General features: G+C 42.2%; 1 protein-coding gene across 3 annotated transcripts in view; it reads right to left on the bottom strand.

The window, feature by feature from the left end:
* LOC110569393 (zinc finger protein 722-like) overlaps positions 1 to 14,682 on the bottom strand; it is a 79,772-nt gene that overhangs the window by 43,486 nt on the left and 21,604 nt on the right. The window lies entirely within an intron of this gene.

Below are 14,682 nucleotides of genomic sequence, written 5' to 3'. Positions count from 1 at the left end.
AGACCCACAGAAACAAGGCCAAGTCAGGCAGGCTGTTTGTCATCTATCAGTAAAGGTGACAGTGGTCAGGTCCAGACAGTAAACAGCACATCACCTCCACAGGTTCACAGACTCCAGAGGCCCTTGCTTTGGATGACAAAGCTGCCTTCCCTGCCAATGATCAAAAAGGTCTAGATCTGAAATACATTTTCAGTTGAGGTTTTTTATGAGACAGAGTCTCACTCTACCACCTAGGCTGTAAGGCAATGGCACAATCTTGGCTCTCTGCAACCTCTGCCTCCTCAGTTCTTCTTTTGCCTAACCTCCCAAGTAGCTGGGATTGCAGGGGCATACTACCACACCCAGCCAAATTGTTTATTTTTATTAGAGCAGAGGTTTCACTATGTCAGCCAAGCTGATCCAATAACAGTCTGAAGTAGAGCCTGCTTGATAATCCTTGCATTTTTGCCTTCCTCTCAGAGATTCTGCAGAGGCTTTTCACAACCATTATCCTACATGTACCCCAGCCCTCCCGACAAGCCAGCCCATATTCTGAAGGTAAGGTAACCTGGCTTGGTCATGTGGAAAGCATGTGGGATTGACTCAGTAGCACTCAAAAGGCATCAGAAGCCTGGCATGGTGGCTCACACCTGTAATCCCAGCACTTTGGAAGGCTGAGGCAGTTGGATCACCTGAGTTCAGGAGTTCAAGACCAACCTCGCCAACATGGTGAAACCGTCTCTACTGAAAATACAAAAATTAGCCGGGCATGATGACGCATGCCTATAATCCCACCTACTCAGGAGGCAAAGGCAGGAGAATCATTTGAACATGGGAGGTGAAGCCTGCAGTGAACCAAGATTGCACCATTGCACTCCAGCAAAAAAAAAAAAAAACATCAGGGAAACTCTGGAACATGTCTTACCTCCCTGAACTGGATAGTTAGCTCTCTTCAACAGCACCATGAAATGTTCCTAATCCAGAGCTAGGGTAAACGTTTCCAAGAGAAGGAGAAGACTTGGCAAGTGAGAAAAAGCTTTTACAAATCACAAAGAAAAAGACATCTAAATTAAAAATGAGCAAAAAGTGAAACGCAATTCAGAAAGAAGAGCTGCAGCAAAGTTAGAGAGAAAATATTCTGCTTCAATGGTAATTTAGGCATTGAAAAACAAAATAATGTGCCGGGTTCTGCAATCAGCTTGGCAAAGTCAAATAAAGACAGCCACTGTGTGAGTTTGCAAAGGTGGACACACACATCCTGGGCCCTGCTGATGAAAACGTCAACCTGTCCAGCCCTTCTGGAGAGAAATAGGACAATGTGAGTTAAAATGTGTGCAACCCTTGTACAGAGGTTTAGCCTATTTCCAAAAAAAACTCCAGGAAGATGTTCGGTAAATATAGATAAGATTATTCTAAAATTTACATAGAAAGCAGAGAGGGTACAAAAAAACAGAAAGAATAAAGCCTACTACAATGACAAGTTTGGAAAGTTAGAAAATAAAATGAATTAATAAAAAATTTAAAAGACCTATTCATTGTTGCCATTTTGCAATGAAAAAGAAAATCTATGATTTGATAGCACAATACGGTGACTATAGTAAATAATAATTGTATACTTTAAAACACAAAATAAATTGTTTTTTCAGACACAGTCTCTCAGCTTAGTTTTTTTTATTTGTTTGTTTTTTGTGTTTTTTTTTTTGAGGCAGAGTCTTGCTCTGTCACCAGGCTGGAGTGCAGCGTCACAGTCTCGGCTCACTGCAACCTCTGCCTCCTGGGTTCAAGTGATTCTTTCAGCTTAGTTTTTATATGATATGCCTTACAGAAACTCTCTTCATCTCAGAAGGGAATTGCTACAAAGTCCTGCTCTCAATTTTAAAGGGAAAAAACCACACATTTCTTGAATTTATGGCTTCTATAAAGTTACATTAAAATCCTTATGTGAAATATTTTTTTTTTGATATGGAGTCTTGTTCTGCCACTTAGGCTGGAGTGCAGTAGTGTGATCTTGGTGGACTGTAACCTCCACCTCGCAGGTTCAGGTGATTCTTCTGCCTCAGCCTCCCTAGAAGCTGAGACTACAGGCATATGCCACCACACATGGCTAATTTTGTTATTTTTTTTAGTAGACCTGAGGTTTCACCATATTGGCCAGGCTGGTCTTTAAGTCCTCATATCACAATACACCTACCTCAGTCTCTAAAAGTTCTGGGATTACAGGCATGAGCCACCACGGACAGCTTAATTATTTTTTTATTAAGTACAGCAAAAAAAAAAAGTTTCTTAGTATTTTTTAAATAAAAATCAAATACATTTAGTTAAAAAATATTAAGGCAGGGAAACTAAAATAGCTAAAACAATTTTGAAAAAGAAGAAGTAGAAGGAATCAGTCAACAAGATTTAAAGACTTTCTCTATAACTAGGGTAGTTAAGATAGGAGAGTACTGGCAGGCAGCGGGCACAGACAGCAAAGCACAGAGCAGAATGGAGAATCCAAGAAAAAGACCCACACAGATATGCCCAGTGGATTTTTTGACAAAGTGCAAAAGCACTTCAAGAGGAAGCACAGCTTTTCCACAAATCATGCTGGAGCAATCAGCATTCATAGGAAAAAATGGGCCTCTATCTATATGTCTTATGCTTCATACAAAATAAAACTCAAAATGGATCATGAATTCAAATATAAAACATAATCCTCAGGATCTAGAACAAGGCAGAGTTCTTAGACTTGACCCCAAAGCCTGAATCATAAAAGCAAAGACTGGCAGACAAACTGGACCTCATCAAAATTAAAAATATTTCTACTGTGAAAGAGCCAGATAGAAAGATAAAAAGACAAGCTACAGATTGGAAGGAAATGTTTGCAAAGCACATATTTGAAAAGGACTACTGTCTAAAATATATAATAGAGACCTCTCAAAATTTAACATCATATAAAAGAAAACAATCAAATTAGAACATAGGCAAGCCAGGTGTGCTGGTGCATGCCTGGAGTTACAGCAGTTTGGGAGGTCAAAGTGTTAGAATTGATTGAGCCTAGTAGTTCTAGGCTAGCCTGGGCAAAATAGTGAGATCCCATCTCTACAAAAAAATTAAAATTAGCTAGTCATAGTGGCGCACACCTGCCATCTCAAAGCTATACAGGAGACTGAGGCAAGAGGATCACTTGAGTTCAGGAGTTTGATACCAGCCTGGGCAACATAATGAGATCTGATTTCTGTGAAGAATAAAAAAAAAAAGGCTGGGCACAGTGGCTCACACCTGTAATCCCAGCACTTAGGGAAGCTGAGGTGGGTGAATCACAAGGTCAAGATATCAAGACCATCCTGGCCAACATTGTGAAACCCTGTGTCTACTAAAAATACAAAATATAGCCAGGGGTGGTGGCAGGTGCCTGTAATCCCAGCTACTCAAGAGTCTGAGGCAGAAGAATTGCTTGAACCCAGAAGGCAGAGGCTGCAGTTAGCAGAGATTGAGCCCCTTCACTCCAGCCTGGGTGACAGAGTGAGACTCCATCTAAAATAAACAAATAAATACAAGCATGTCCTATCATGGTGACAAAATCTGCTCCTGGGAGACTGATAATTATGCAGGAGAGGGAAAGGACAAAAGGGTTTGTTCAGTTTTCCCTTCTTGAGGGCACAAATGCAGACTGTGAATGTTGGAAACAGCAGAGGACTGGTTAAGCTACTAATAAATTGCTGTGTCTCCACAGAACAGAATAAATAACTTCTAGACATAAAAACAGCAGGAATGTTTAGAAATGGGGTACAATCTTTATCAGTTTGCAAAGTGACAGGGGTACAATCTAGCAGGTACAGGGTGACATGGCTTATAAGCACACAGCATCATTTTGCCCCAATATCAGAACCCAGCGGGACAAGGGTCACACTAGCCAGGATTTCTACAGATCAACTAGTTTGCTTCCTCTCTTCCTGGTTCTCTGGTGTTCTACGTTAGCATGAGCTGATTTTATAAATCAGACAATCACAGAAATTTGTGCAAGGAAAAGCAGAATCTGAGGAATTTTCATCAAATCTTCCCAGGGATCCAAATGACCTTCTTAAAAGACCAGCAGAAGATGGACACTCTTAGGGCTTAGGGCCTCCCTCCAGCCCACACAGAACTCAGGGACTACAGTGGGGCATGGAACAGGGTAAGGCCTGCAGTCCCTGCCCTGGAGAGGAACCAAGAAGCAAGAGAACCAACCCTCAGAGTTCAGATATGCAACAAAGCAGCAAGGTGAATGACATGGCCCGGAGGAACGTCAGAGCACAAAATCAAGGTTTGAAACCCTTTTTAAATTTTATTTTATTTTTTTCAAAGAAACAGCTCTCTTTCCCAGGCTGGAATGAAGTGACACAATAATAGCTCACTGTAGCCTCAAACTCCTGGGCTCAATCAATCCTCCTGCCTCAACCTCCTGAGTAACTGGGACAATGGACATACACCTCCATGTGTGGCTTTTTTTCTTTTCCCCATTTTTTTTTCCCCCTAGAGTCTCCTAACTTTCCAAAGTGTACCCTGGGCCTTTTCAACATTTCTTTTCTGTATCAGCTACTCTTGGGCTCCAATGTGAGCCTGCCATCTTCTGTTCTCTGACCCGCCATACCCTGACCGAGTACGCTGTCTGGGACTCAGGTCCAGATGGGTCTGACCTCCTGTTCCTGTCCATAGGTGGTGGCTCCTTGCCGAGGATTCCAATATCTCTCACACTGGGCCAGGTCAGTGCCATGCCACCTTCCTTCTCATTGCTGTGGGTGGCAGCATCAGCCTTTCAGCCCACTTTATTTTTCTGGCCCTTCTAACATAAGGCATCTGTTGAGGTTCCTGGATCCCACAGTGAGCAGAAAGATGGTCACTGCCACCATGGAGCATCACAGTTTTGTCTGAGCACCAATGCTAGTAAGCTGGCACATGTACCCACACAGAAGAGAAAGTGCATGGGCAGAGGTGGTGAGGACAAAAACAAGGATTGGAGATCTGTTCTGACGGGAGAGCAGACTTCCACCTGAGGCTCCCAGTTCCCTGCTCACCCCACACATGCCTCTGCAGAACCGGGCCCAGTTCCCTCACCATGGCCCTGCCTTCACCTGCTTCCCTACTGCACCTCACACAACTCACTCCTCAGCTCAGAAAAACACTTTGGGGTGTGCAATGGAAGCTAAGGTCCAAGCTTGTGGTCAAGTCTTGAAAGTGCTCCCTGGCCATCTCCTCCCTTGCTGGGCTGATTTTACTTGACAAACACACTCGGCCACACACACACATACACACCCACACAGGTACATTCAGGGTCACCCACATGTGCTCACACTCACACATACCACACTCAAGCCTCACAATACACTCACAAAGCACTCTCCATATTGAAGCAACTTTCTCCTGTCCCCACACTCCCACAGCCCTGAGCTCAGATGATGCACGTACCTTGAAGTCCATCTGATGAACAACAACAAAAAAGGCTGCTGAAATGACTGGCCCCTTACCTCTCACTACATTCTTAATGCCTGGAAGGTGGAAGGGTTATGTGGTGCCCTCCCGGAAGCAGGCCTTCGGGAAATGTCTGTTGAGGGGATGGGCAGAATTCAGGAGTTGAGGGAGGCATGTAGTAGTTGAATGCAGGGAGGTGCCATCAGCAGGGGGAGCAGACAGACACAGTTACACAGCTCAGCAGCACTGAGGACAAGCTAGCAAGCCTCCCTGTGCCTCAGTGTTTCCATCTGTAAAGTTGGAATAAGAGCACCTGGCCTGAGAATTCCTGTAAGTCACAAATGAGAATATGCAGCTGAACACACTCTGAATGGGAAGCCATTATTGCATCTCTTATTATGATTAGTATTTTGCCATTATTCCTGAGACAGAGAGGCAGGCTGTATTTGCAAGGAATGGTGGTGGCTGAGGAGGGAAGTTAGGCAAGGCTGTGAATCAGTAAGTGTTACAGGCATAAAATCACAGTCCTTATATATCCTACTCTGTCAAATGATCTTTGTCAAACAAGAAAGTATAATATTTCATCAAATATTGGCTATACCACAGAACATATGCTACCTATTTTCTCTACCAACTACTTAGCTAATCAGCTTCTAACATCTAGAATAGAACAGTATTTCAAGCCAGAAACAGTGGCTCATGCCCATAATCCCAACACTTTGGTAGATCGAGGCAGGAGGATCCCTTGAGGTCAGGAATTTAAGACCAGCCTGGCAACATTGCAAGCCCCGATCTCTACAAAACATAAAAATTTAAAAATTAGGCCAGGCATGGTGGCTCATGCCTGTAATCTCAGCACTTTGGGAGACCAAAGTGGGTGGATTACCTGAAGTCAGGAGTTTAAGACCAGCTGGGCAACATGGTAAAACCTTGTTTCTACTAAATATACAAGAAATTAGCTGGGCATGGTGGTGTGTGCCTGTAGTCCCAGCTATAGCTAGGAGGCTGAGGCAGGAGAATCACTTGCACCCAGAAGGCAGAGGTTACCATGAGTCAAAACCATGCCATTGAACTCCAGCCTGGGCAACAAGAGTGAAACTCTGTCTAAGAAACAAAACCACAAGAAGAAATTAGCTGGGCATGGTGGTGTGAACCTATAGTCCCAGCTACTCAGGAGGCTGAGACAGGAGGATGTCTTGAACCCAGGAGTTCAAGGCTGCAATGAGACATGATGGTGCCACTGCACTTCAGCCTGGGTGGCAGTGAGACACTGTCTCTAAGAATAAAAAGAGCATTTCAACAATTCTCTTAATCTCAATGTACAATTTTACACCGGCAGGTAAGTACACACCTATAAAAACACACCTATGTAATTGTGAATTAAAGGACATTTTCCAGTGACTAAATGTGAACAACAATAAATTAAATCAATAAAATCCACTGACTAAATGTCAATTCAGAGACTGGCCTAAAAGAAAATGCCAACCCCATGGCCTGGTGTGAGTGACTAAAATAATAGAATAATTTGCACCCTGGTGATCAACTACCTCACCGGCCCCATTCAGCAATTGTAGAGCCTACTTCTCCAGTCCAGAATTCTCTACTGCATAGATGAAGTCTTCAAAGCCAGCAGAGGGGTGTGCTACAGGCACGATGCATTCTAGTTCTTAGCCAAAACAAAACAAAACAAAACAAAACAAACACTCAAAGGGAGGAACATCTGCGAACACTCACCCAGGTCAATCATGTCTAGGACCCTATGACCACAACACTGCCATTTGGAGGGTGTGGGAAAAATTTAAAAACCCAGTCCATCCCCAAAACTGTACAATCCTTGTTAAATATTCTTAATGTGAGTACCTCATCATCAAGGTTTTTCCTATTTGATCTTTGTCCTTGGAAAAGAGTCTAAAATAAGATAGTTTTCTCTTCCACTGAAAACATAAAATTCAAAAGCACATCCTCTTCAGATTAAGAAAAGTTGGCTGGGCATGGTGGTTACACCTGTAATCCCAACACTTTAAGAAGTTGAGGCTGGTGGACTGCTTTGAGCTCAGAAGTTAGAAACCAACCTGGGCAAAATGGCAAAACTCCATCTCTACTAAAAATACAAAAATACACCACCGGGCATGGTGGTGTACATCTGTGGTCCCAGATACTTGGGAGACTGAGGCTGTAAAACCGCTTGAACCTGGGAGGCAGAATTTGCAGTGAGCAGAGTTCCCACCACTGCATGCCAGCCTGGGCAAAAGAGTGAGACCCAGTCTCTAAAAAAGAAAGAAAGAAAGGAAAGAAAGAAAGAAAAAGAAAACAAGAAAAGCCAGTTTTCTAGGGATCTGTGTAATGATGGAGACAGCCTTGTTGATGTCACTCGTATATGAGAAAAGCCCTTTCCTCAGGAGGATGAGCAGAGATGAGGAAGCAGTGGGACCCCAACCTTGGTGGTGCCCTGACTGCTGTCATCAACCAGTGGCCTGGGATGGTGGCTTTGGGCCCTAGGCATGTTCCTTTGCCCAAGAGACAAAAGATTTCTGTCAACTACCCTCAAAGGCAGCTGGAGAGGTAGATTGTGTTGCTGGCTGCTGTTCCAAGCACCCAGCCTCCAGCTGACAGATGGTTATCACAGGTCCACTATGTGCCAGGAGCCAGATTTCAGGGACTGGGGACAAAGCCAGAAGTGGGACAGACAGAGCTCCTTTTGCCTCCCAGGAGCCCAGGGTGTGGCATCCACAGGACACAATGCTGGCTTTGAAGCTGATCCAGGTGTCTGTTCTCCCTGGTGGCCTGTCCAATCATTTTACCTCTCTCCTCATTTTTCACATCTAGAAACAAGCACAAAACAAAGATGCCATTGGTGGTCCTACAATACCCCCTTACTGCTGCATAAGATCTGCACCCCAAATCTCTCCTAATGGCCCAGAGTCACCTGCCCAGGTCCACTCGCTGGTGATGGTGGTCAGGACTGGGGTCCCAATGCCACCTGTTCTGGGAGACTAGGTTACCAGAATCAAGGAAGAGAGGCTCTGAGTGGACAGAGTAGGGGACAGGAAGCTGTGAAGATGGTGCTGGGAAGAAGGGCCCATGAAGAGGGCTGAGGAAGGATGCTGGTTTGAACAGCGTGAGGCCTGTCTGAGAAGCTGTACCCAACTGCTTCCTCCAGTCCTGCTGAAACAGAGCAGGGGGAGAAAAAGGTATAGGAGTCCTCTTCCTCCAGTCCTTTACTTCCAGTCAACTGGAGGTGATTGATCCACCACTGTGGGTGCCTCCTGACTTCCATGAGTTTGTCACACTGTGTCCTAGTTTTCTGTGTGCCTGGGTGCTCGGCTGCAGTTGAGCTGACCTGGAGGGTGGTGCTGAGTTTTATTCATTTCAATCCAAAGACAATACACATTAGCTCAGCAGAAAAAATCTAATGGTGCCACAGCCCCAAAGCTGGACTTTTTTCCAACTGTACCTAATTTTGGGGTTTCACGTGGTCTGGAGGGTCTCATGCAAAGTGATGGATTTTGCCTCAACTGACACAGTCATGGCCCATTATGCTTCACCCATTCAGCACTCTCACTGCTGCTGTCCTGGCTCCCTGAAGGTGGCCTCATCCTGCTGACTGCACACATCATGCCTGCTTTTTCGCCATGTTCCCTCCCTTCACCTAGACCCTCACCTGTTCAAACAGCTATTCTACATTCTTCCATCAGCCCCTTCTGCTCATCCTGAAACAATCTCAGGCCAGATTTCTCTTGATCACTTCATGCCCATATCACAGGGACCATCTCTGAGCTAGGAACCAGCTCCAAACACTCTCTATGTAAGTAGCAAGACCATCTAAAGGTGTCTTTCCCCAAGAACCTGCCATAGCTTCTTACAGCCTCTCGTAACACCACCTAATCTACATTCAACAGTGATTACTGAAGACCTGCCTGTCGGTTGCAACCTGGGAAACAAGGATGAATAAAACAGGCACAGCCTCTATCCTTGTGGACCTACTATAGGTGGTTAGGAAAGATAATCAATCAAATAACCCCACATAGAAAAAATTACCAAAGGCTAAGTGGAAGAGGTGTCCATCCCCGCCAGCGGTAAGAGAGAAGCTGAGCCAGTTTGTCAGGAAAGGCTTCTTTGAGTAAGCAAGGCCAAAGCTGAGATATGAAAAGGTACAGGAATTCACCAGAGGATGAAGGGTTTGGAAAAAGCATTCCAGAGAGAGGGAACAGCAGATGCAAAGGCCCTGAGGAAAGATAAAGTATCGTCTGTTCAGAAGACAGAAAGAAGAGCCAAGGGGCCACCAGGCAGAGGGAATGGGGAGTGCAGGCCTGGGAGACACAGGGAGCAGGTGTGCTGTCAGCTGCTGGGAGCAATACCTGATCCAGCCCGGCTTCCTATCAGAGTGCACAAGAGAAGTGGCTTTATGTTAGCCTGACCTACACACAATCAGTAAACAGATTCTGCTATGAAATCGACATTTCATGCTGCAGGCAGTGCAGGTGGAAATCAGAGACAAATGTCTGTGGTTATCTGTAACCTCTACTTCTAGCCAACAGCTTGTGCTATAAAGAGCTGAAACTCCTATAAAGGGAAAAGCCCAAATAGGCTTTAAGAGCTAATTGTCTGAACTCCATGTGGAGTGTGACCTTCAAGGTCACCACTGGAATGGCGTTAAAGCCCAGGCCTGTGTAGAGGACAGTGGACAGGTCTCAGCTCCCCTGCTCCCATCATGACCTTTTGTATGTCCATTGCCAGCTTTTATTCTCCTGTTTTATCACCATTTCTTTTAATTTTCTGACTGGACTTTCAAGGTAAATGGTAAGCTGAGACACTACAAAATATGGCCTGAAAATACAGATTGCACTTCATTTGCAGTAAGCTGTCTTTGGAAAAAATAGTAATCATAAAAGAGCTTTAGTTTTTTTTTTTTTTCTCTCTCTTTCTCTCTCTCTTCAAAGCTTTAGTTAAAGCCAAACAGGATTTCTTTGGTTTGGCCTCAAGCATGTTTATTTATGTTGGTTCAGGTCACTCGTTCAGGTATGCCTTTGATTTAAAATTTTGGTTATAGTTAGAGTGTGATGAAAATTTTTGTTCGGTTTTGTTTGTTTAGCCTTCTCTTCTGAACTAAATAAAACTATATACTGTGGTTTGGAAAAAAAAAAAACATTTACTAAAAAATTTCAAAAACAAAAAGCTTTTAATAGTCATTACACTTACCACCAGTAAACAAAAATGTCCCATCTTCAAAATTTCTTTTTGATGTAAATTTTAGAGAGAAAAAGACATATGTTTGCTGTGTACCTGGCTAAAATCTAATTTTTTAAAAAAATGTAAGAGCTCTACAGTCAAAGTCCATTTACTAAAACTGATATTCAAGCTATATATATATATATATATATGTTAATTTGTGGCCTATGGTGTTTTCCTATATGCTTATCAGTCAACTAAATTTATCTCTCCCTAAACTCCTGCCAACTCTAGGGAGGGAGGTCTGTCTGATTTTTCTCTTGTTGACATCCAACTTACAAACTTTGTTTATTGAAAATGCCACAAAATAAAAAATTATCTCCAAACCTGTTGGAAGGAAACATATTAGATATTGTTGGACAATATCTGTACTGCTAAATCAAAGGGCAATGTCTTATAAAATATTTGGTCAACCCATCTATCTATAAACAGCTCTGAAGAAACCCAGCACTTGGACAAATTCTCTCAAAAATTTTACAAGGTATGGCCACCAATTTGTTTTAGATGGAGATTCTATTTTGAGAAAATCTACTAATAATCTGCCTAGCTTACAGGAAAATAGCTTTATTTACTGGGAAAATTTATTTGCCTTGGTGAGGCAGCTCTGTAAGTCAATGCCAGGAATGTAGTTTTATTTGTGCCACTCTGTGATACCATCACAATTTGGCTTTTGGGACACTTTTAACATTTCTCATGGAGATGTCTCCTCTTCCCCCCAACCCAATGTGAGACAGAATTATCAGGGAATGAGCCTTCCCAGTCAGAGAGACACCCTAACACTTAAAATTTGATCACTGAAGCTTTCAAAAAGAAAGATTTTGATCAAAAACAGAAAAATGAGAAATACAAAACTATCTTATTTGAAGAAAGACAAAGCCCCCTCTAAATTATGAGGCCCAATGAAGTAAAGGAATAAAAATGCAATCATGTCCTACTTATCCTCCAGGCCACTGAGCTATATCATTTCTTGCAGTTGCTTGCTATGTGGATTCCAGACTGACAAAAAAAGTAATGAACCTAACCATGCTACATGCTGTACACCATAACCTACAGTTCAACCATGTAGAGTAAATTACTAATCAGCATTATTTCTGTGAACCAATGAAAATTTCTGCCAAATAACTTTGTATTGGCACACTCCTTTTCCCTCTTTTTGTCTTTAAAAACCTGCATATAACAAAGATCAAAGGAGGTTCATATCCAGGTTACTTGAGTCTGAACCTTCCAGGCACCTGTCCTTACCTTGGCTCAAGTAAACTCTTTAAAATTCTATTGTATGCCTTAGTTTATTTCTTTAGGTTAACAAATGTATAAAGCATCAGCACTTGGGAACAAAACCAAAAATAGCATTGCCAACAACATCAAAAATTAAATTTAAACAAGTTTCAAATGGGTTAAATAGGTGAGTCAACTGAGTGAGCCAAGGCCTCAGACAGCAGCATATGTGCAACAGACTGAGGCAGAGAAACAAAAAAATAACCTTTTTGCCATAAAATTAATGAAATGTTAAAGATAACATTCAGTTACTGAAAACTCAAAAAAGGTAAAACCAAGCAAATCCCTGCTTCATGATAAATAGTTAAGCAATAAAAAAATGTCACAACAGTTAGTAGAAGGTAGATGAGATCAGGAAAGCACCAGAACTGACTAAGTCCTGTTTACTCCCCATGGTGAGTCCATGCAGGGTTATATTCATATTTAAACTCAGAATAAAACAAGTAACTTATTTTAAGAATTATCGGGAGACCAAGGCAGATGGACCATGAGGTCAGGAGATAGAGACCATCCTGGCCAACATACTGAAACCCTGTCTCTACTAAAAATATAAAAATTAGCTGGGCTTGGTGGTGCATACCTATAATCTCAGCTACTTGGGAGGCTGAGGCAGAAGAATAGCTTGAATCAGGGAGTCGGAGGTTGCAGTGAGCCGAGATCACAGCATTGCACTCCAGGCTGGTGACAGAGTAAGACTCCATCTTAACAAAAAAAAAGAATTATCTTTCCTTTTCTATGTTGTATCACACAATCCACTCAAATTCTCAACCAATGAAATAAAAATCTTACACTCCAATCATAGAATAAAATTCTTAAATATTGGGCACACTGGAATTATATGGCAGCAAGGTTTTATTTTATTTAAAAAAGGAAAGTAGCCCAGGGAAGCATCCTCTTGTATTCACATTCACAAGAAACCACATGCTCAGTAGGTTAAATGTGTTCCCCAGCTTGGTGTCCACTGTCCTTATGAAGGTAGCCCAAGGTGGCTTACTCCTAGGTGGCAAGTGAAAAAAAAATTAGCACCTGAGAAATGAAATTCTGGGAGCTCCACAATTTCTACTGTTCTCTTCTCACAGTGTGAAAATGGTCTCTCCTCCAGGATATCAGCTCTCGCCAGTGACAAAACTCATCTGGAGTCAGTTTAATGTTCTAACCTGTGATGACTTTTTTCCTGAAAATATTTGACAGCAAATGTGTGGAGCTCACTGAATGCAAACCAATTCTTCAACAATCTGTCCAATAGTTTAATTCTGTCATCACCCAGAGTTAGTACAGACCACACAAGTTCAGTGCTTAGTCACACAAACTGCCCCCATTACAGATGCTGGTCTGGAGGGGGTGGCATCTACACTTCTGAGCATCTATCTATAAATCATGGGCTCCTGTAACTCCTCCAGTTCAATAAATTGTTAGAACTATTCATAGTATTTATTCAGTAAAACATTGTACTATGCTTTCCAGTTGATTATGAAGGACACAACTTAAGAACAGCCAGGTGAAAGAGATGCATAAGTCAAGGGAGAGTGATGGGGGATGCTGGGACAAGTAGGTGACCCTGGTAAAAAGTGGTAACTAAAGCAATCTCCCATCCTTTGTGTTCAGCAAGAGCAACGTACTGCCAAAAACAAAACAAAACAAAAAAAAAACCTCTTCCCATTATGACATTGATGTTGCTCTGTTATTTACCTGTCACAAAATGAAACACAGACACTGCAAATTCCCATTTTTGCCTCATGAACAATTAGATGAACAGTTTTCTTCTTCAGTGGTCAGAACAAAATACTTATTAATCAAACTTTGCTTAAGTTTCTCTCCTTACCCCAGGCTCCTGAACTCTGATCCACCTCAGCCTGAGCCAAACCACAACCTCTCTGCTCCTCCTAAGAACAGGCTGACTTCAGGGCAACACATTCTGATTTCAAAGCTGATATTGCCACCCTCCATCTGGCCTCTCCCTCCCACCTTCTTTCTAATCTTGTTTGCTTCTCTCTAGGGAAACAAACCTTTGTCTGCCTAAACTTTGAGATGCTGGCAGATCTCATGTTTCATGCTTTCTCTAACTGTAATACTCCTTTTATGATAGTTACTTCTAACCATAACTTGAAAACATTTTATTTCACATTTATCTAGAAACAGCCCAAAACAATGACAATTACACCCTCAGAAAAGGCACTACACCCCCTACTCCCATCCCAAATCTCACCAATTTCCCTGTGGATTCCAATTTTTCCAAGACTCTGCATAAAGAGTTCCTTCCATGGTTGGTTTAAACAGACTGGGACACCTGCAGTGAAGACTTCCCAAGAGAAACTAACTCAGCTTTTAATGAACCCCTTTTGCAGAATTCGGTGGATATTTGCTTGGATTCTCTAAGGCCATGTGTCTGCTTTCAAGTCAAGAATATTCACTTAGTTTTAAATAAGTAAAAACCTAGTGATAAGTAAATCCAGCAAAATTACTCAAACTCAGTGTTTATGCTATAGGCAGAATATTTTGCATTTTTATTTTATAATACCTCAACAAAAAAATAAAAGTATCTATCTTTTGCAGGCAGTAAATGTGTCATTTAGTTATCATTTTTATAACAAATCATATAGTAAACAATAATGTATGAACACTTGCAGTAGTTGCCAAGTTCCATTCCATAAAATTTAACATTAAATTGAAATCCAGATAACAGAACTGAGGTACCCACTTTCAAAAATTCTCCACTTTGCACAAAAGAGGAACTGATGTTTTCATAAATGTTTGTAATTTGCATGTTAA

The sequence above is a fragment of the Aotus nancymaae genome, unplaced genomic scaffold (assembly GCF_030222135.1).
Source record: "Aotus nancymaae isolate 86718 unplaced genomic scaffold, 86718_ANA_hifiasm-v0.15.2.pri h1tg000049l, whole genome shotgun sequence".
Lineage (NCBI taxonomy): Eukaryota > Metazoa > Chordata > Mammalia > Primates > Aotidae > Aotus > Aotus nancymaae.
This window is presented reverse-complemented; position numbering and strand designations above follow the sequence as displayed.